The sequence below is a fragment of the Engystomops pustulosus genome, chromosome 4 (assembly GCF_040894005.1).
Source record: "Engystomops pustulosus chromosome 4, aEngPut4.maternal, whole genome shotgun sequence".
Classification (NCBI taxonomy): Eukaryota; Metazoa; Chordata; class Amphibia; order Anura; family Leptodactylidae; genus Engystomops; species Engystomops pustulosus.
In genome coordinates this window covers 126,868,113-126,873,715 of record NC_092414.1, presented here as the reverse complement: position 1 = coordinate 126,873,715, position 5,603 = coordinate 126,868,113, and the positions used below count along the sequence as shown (strand labels likewise).

At 41.3% G+C, this 5,603-nt stretch overlaps 1 non-coding gene across 1 annotated transcript; it reads left to right on the top strand.

Annotated features, from left to right (window-relative positions):
* Nucleotides 1-821: 821 nt before the first annotated feature.
* Nucleotides 822-927, top strand: LOC140129338 (U6atac minor spliceosomal RNA). The gene has a single exon (XR_011855531.1). It is a non-coding gene; the product is annotated as a U6atac minor spliceosomal RNA (small nuclear RNA).
* Nucleotides 928-5,603: the final 4,676 nt, after the last annotated feature.

Below are 5,603 nucleotides of genomic sequence, written 5' to 3'. Positions count from 1 at the left end.
CACAATTCTTATGGAAAAGTAAAAAACCCTGAATCCGCGCCAAACTCCTCTGTATAAAAGCAATGCATGGTGGCATAGGCCTCCCAGATCCTAAAGCCTATTATTATGCGGGCCAACTATCACGCTGGTTATCAATATCTCAAGCCCCAGACCATAGTCCGTACAACAAGGTAGAAAACTCTGTTTTAACTCCAGAAAGTAGAACCATTATGTGGGGCCTCAAACCCCCACTCAGTGATCCCAAGAGGTATAGTGTCTTACATAGAGGAATAGGACATGCCATTTCACAAATTATAAAAATCTCACCAGTTTTTTCTGACCTTAGCCCCCTAATACCTTCAGACTTGTTACCTTTAAAACTACACCCCAAGAAAGAGACAGTTCACACATTCTGGAATAGATTGCATCACACCTCATTAGCCACATTTTTTCAGAAACAAGACACTATAGACGGAGCACACTTACTTAGGTTAACAAATTTCCTACACCAGAAGGACTTTGATGCAGTATGCTCAATATTCATGTCACAACCAAAAAACAACCGAGACTCTACTTGGCTAGAGAAACTTATTGTTGCAGCCCCTCTCCATAAGAAACTACTATCAAGAACATATTCGGCAATTGTCCAAATACAGAACCCTACCACTCCAAATTTCCTAACGCAGGGGGAAAAAGAACTACAAGAGGTTTTTACAGAAGGAGACAGAATAGCCATGTTGAAAGCATCTAACATTTTTTCCAGAAGTTTTAGAATTAGGGACAATGCGTATAAAATAGTTTCAAGGTGGTACAAGACGCCCCATTGGCTATATCAGGTGTTTGTGTTGTATGAAAGGAGAGAAGGTTAGCACTCCCCTAGACAAGGATGGAAGAGGCCCTGGGCCTACAACACACATACGGTTATATCAGGTGTTACCACAAATTGATAGTAAGTGCTGGAGATGCAACACTTCAGTATGCACGATGGCTCACATATGGTGGTTCTGCCACCCGCTGCAAACTTTCTGGAAATAAATTCTCAAAACAATAGATCAGATATGTAAAACTCAATTACCTCGACAGCCCAGTGTTATATTGTTGGGGAAACCTGACCCCCACTTCACACTCCAAAGGATGATTTGGCCACGGTTCTTATATCAGCCACAAAACTACTCATCCCGCGTAACTGGAAGACAACCTTGGTCCCCCTCTCTCTCTCTCTCAGTAGAAAGATAAAGTCAAAGAAATAACTGGAAGTGGGGGGGCAAGACACAAATTCCTAAAAATATTCTTATCCCAAAACAGCAATGCAACGAGTCTACACACCCAACCCTCCCCCCTGCCCTCTCCTAATACCCCAATGTTCATTACTTCCTATCCCATATACCTTATTCACGCTAACTGATGAGAAGACGGCTACCTTAGCCATTAAACTTAATTACATATATTGCCTAAGTTGTTAGTTTTTATGTTATTCTTTATAAATGGTAAGCATCATTGCAATTCAAATGCCTACAAAAATGTAAAAATTGTACAATGTACAGCTTTGTATTTACAATCTGATGTCTCTACTATATTTGTACATAATAAATACAGTTTTAAAACAAACAATGTTCTCCTCCAGTTCAGCCCCCACCGGACTCCTGTGGCCATAAGATGCAGTCGCCACTTCTTCATTGCCCTGACCAGACAGATTTTGCAGCATCTGTTCCAGGACATGAAACAGTAAATGACACCCGTAGTTATGGTGACAAATAACGTGGCCTCTTCAAAGGGTCAGATGTCATGCATAAGCTGCCAGTGGCTGACATCAAAGTTACACAGGAGAGTACTACGGTCCGCTTGCATCATCAAAAAATCATTAATGGCTTTTATCTGTTCATACAGGTGGTCAAACATATGGAGGCTGGAATTCCAACTAGTGGAAACATCAGATATCAGCCTACGTTGTGAGAGACCGTTCTGCCACTGCAACTTGAGGAGGGTGTTCTTGGCTTTGTGAGAATGGATGAAGTGCATGCACAGTTTCCTGGCCATTTTTAGAATGTCTTGCAGATGGGTGGAAGACTTCAGGAACCTTTTGACAACCAGATTGAACTCGTGCGCCATGCAGCACACATGGACCATAACTCCTCAGTGCAGCGTGGATACCATGTTCCTCCCTTTGTCTGTCACCATGGCTCCGATTTTCAGTTGTCGCAGAGAAAGCAACAGATTGATTTTTTCTTGCATGTTGCAGAGATGCTCGTACTGCTCGTACTCGTACTGCTGCCACCCTGCTGACTCATGGCCACAGTAGCAACTTGTTACCTGCTTCACTGCCTGACGCGCAAGCTGACACTCTCTTCTCCCGACTATGATGATGAAGCCCTTGCTTCACCCGGCTCTCAAGTGCGATCAGCTACATCATAATTGATTTGTGTTTCCCGGTCACTGCAATTCTCCTCAACAGTCTCAGTATGCATAGCCTGACTACTTGCAAGTGCAATATTACCTCCCGTGCCACTCCCCACTTTCCAGCCTACTGCACGAAGCAGCGGATGTCTGCCCCACCTCTTCTCTGCCAAGCAGCTGACTGTCCTCAAAGAGTTCGTCCTCACTGTAAAGTTGCGCTGAGCCCAGGCCCCCTAGTAGATCTCTGGCTGAGGGAAATGAGCATGACAGAGGCTGGTTGAGGACAGGTGAGGGCCGCTGACCTGCTCCTGGGCAATGGCAACTAAGGTTTTTATCTGACGTACCCACAGACTCTTGGCTGGGGTTGTCATATGTATCCACTTGTATCCACTTGCCCCCTCTCTGTCTGATATATTAGTATCAACTATGTTGATTTCAACTTTAGCAACAAAAAAGAATTGAAATTTGGGGAATACAGAACCCCAAAAACTGACACTCTATACTTTGAGCAAAAATCACTCCATTAACTATGTTGACTTGACACGGATTTCTTGATATCTACTTTAGCTACAAAAAAGAATTGATATTTGGGGAATACAGAACCGCAAAAACTGACACCCTGGACCTTGAGCAATAATCACTCTATCAACTATGTTGATTTGACACAGATTTCTTTATATCAACTTTAGCAACAAAAAGGAATCGAAATTTGCAGTATACAGATCCCCAAAAACTGACACCCTGGACTTTAAGCAAAAATCACTCCATCAACTATGTGGATTTGACACAGATTTCTTGATATCAACTTTAGCAACAAAAAATAATTGAAATTTGGGGAATACAGAGCCCCAAAAACTGACACCCTGTACTTTGAGCAAAAATCACTCCATCAACTATGTTGATTTGACATGGGTTTCTTGATACCATATATACTGTATAATGTTACCGAATGTGCGTGAATAGGAAATCAGAATAGGTAATGATAGGAGTTTCCAACAGAGGTGTCTAAGGGAATCCCAGTTCTCACATCTGGAACGCTAGCCCTGTGTGGATGATAATGCACATGTGTACACAAGCCGGCATTGTGATCTAGCACTATAGCAACAATCTTTTATATAAAATCTACCATCTTAATCCATCATGATAAACCAGGGACACTCATAGATCCAGGCACTGTGACTGTGGAAATCTTATATACCGTATTTTTCAGCCTATAAGGCGCACCAAAAATCCTTTAATTTTCTCAGAAATCAATGGTGCGCCTTATAGGCCGGTGCGCCTTATATATGAACGTATACAGAAATGTACTACAGACAAGATGTACCGTACATTTACCAGTGTTTAATAGCTCCATCCCCAGAAATTTCCAGCACCTTCCCACACTGTACACAGGGTCCCTAGCTCCTGAAGTGCCCTGGCACCACAACTAACATTGTGGCCATCCTGCCCTCCCCTAGCAGGGAGAGACCGGAGCTGCCATAGCACCGACCACGAGGCAATCATCATCATCAGTAAGAAATCCCCCATACCTGACAGCCCTGTAACAGGGGGAAGAGAAGGAGCCACAGGGAACCCCACAGGATTAACACCCTGGCTGAGGAGGGAAGGAGAATGGGCAGAGGGAGACCGCTTAACCCCTTCTGCATCACCCTGCATTAACCCCCAGCAGCCCATACCTCTGAGATCGGAGCTCTCTGACACGCTGAAGACAAGTTTCCCGGGAAGTGTAGCTGGATTGAACTGTGCACAGGTCTGCCACTTGCTGGTCATTTTTAGGTACTGCATTTGATCCTGCACCTTATACTCCAGTGCGCCTTATATATGAACCTAGATGTCTTAGTAGGCATTTATTAGAGGTGCGCCTTATACTCCAGTGCGCCTTATAGGCCGAAAAATACAGTATGTTATCCATCGCTTCCTGCCTTCTAATATCAACGTTTAAAATTATGTTAATGAGGCTGAAGGGTTCTATGGGGTGTTACCAGGGATCCTCTGTGCTGCAGATTCATAGGTGGTTATTATACTACACTACAATCCCCAACCCCTCCACATGGAAAACAAATATGCTGATACATGGTGCCTGACTCTATGTGTAAATTGCCCTAGTTTATTATGCAGGTTTTTTTGGTCAATTTTTACTTATTTAAGAATAAAAGAGGGCCATAGTTCTTTGCCGCAATTACTTTAGTGTGCTGCTTACTTGATAGAGACATGATAAAGATAGATATATAAATATAGATTGATATGCGATAATTATATAGGAGTCAGATAATGAATAGATATAAAATAGATGATATATATAAAACACTTTATATGCCCATAACAAGAGCGCAGAAGGGAAGGAGCCCCACCACGCTTTTGAAGGGCAAATTTTGCTGAAACGAATTTCAGACGCTATGTAGCATTTGCTGAGCCTATGAGATACCAGAATTACACAAACCCCTAAAAGGTTACCCTATTTGTAAACATAACTCCTCAAGGAGTATAGCAACACTGCTCATTTTATTCATTTTGTTGGTGGGAATGCAAAAAAAAAATCTATTCTGATACTGATTTTTCACTTGTATTCTTTGCTTCATAAACAGAATAGCATAAATATCATATTATTTATGTTCTATGGCTCAGAACATTTAGATTTTTTTTGTGTTGATTGAGCTGTATTAGAACTTTTTTGTGGAATGAGTTTTATTGGAATTATTGTGTTGTAAATATGACATTTTATTCACTTTTATAGCTTTTTTGTTTGGTTGAATGTGCAAAAACTTTTCGACATGTATTTTATCACTTTTATTTATGGTATTCACCTCATGGGTTCAGTAGTAATTTTATTTTATTGTACAGGTTGTTAAGAACGCAGGGAAATCATATATGTGCAGGTAGTGTGTAAATTTTCACTTTTTATAATATGTGGGAGTTTAATAATAAAAAAAATTGGGCATTTAAGGCATTTAGGACAACAGTTGTCATCGGTGACATCAGTTTAGAACCAGGACGTATAATTATGTCATGGGTTGGCAAGGGGCTAAATGAAGTGTCATCTAGCCTGTAGACAATGTTGGTTCTGTTTGTGAATAAAGGTGTTGCATTTTCTATTTGTAGACAATCCTTAGCTCATTGGTCTTTGCGCATGAAACGTCCTTGCATTCTATGGTATCATTTACAATGTAAAGGATATGAAAGGGGATTGTTTCAAAACCTTAAATATAATGCTGTTAAAGATTTGTTTAGCA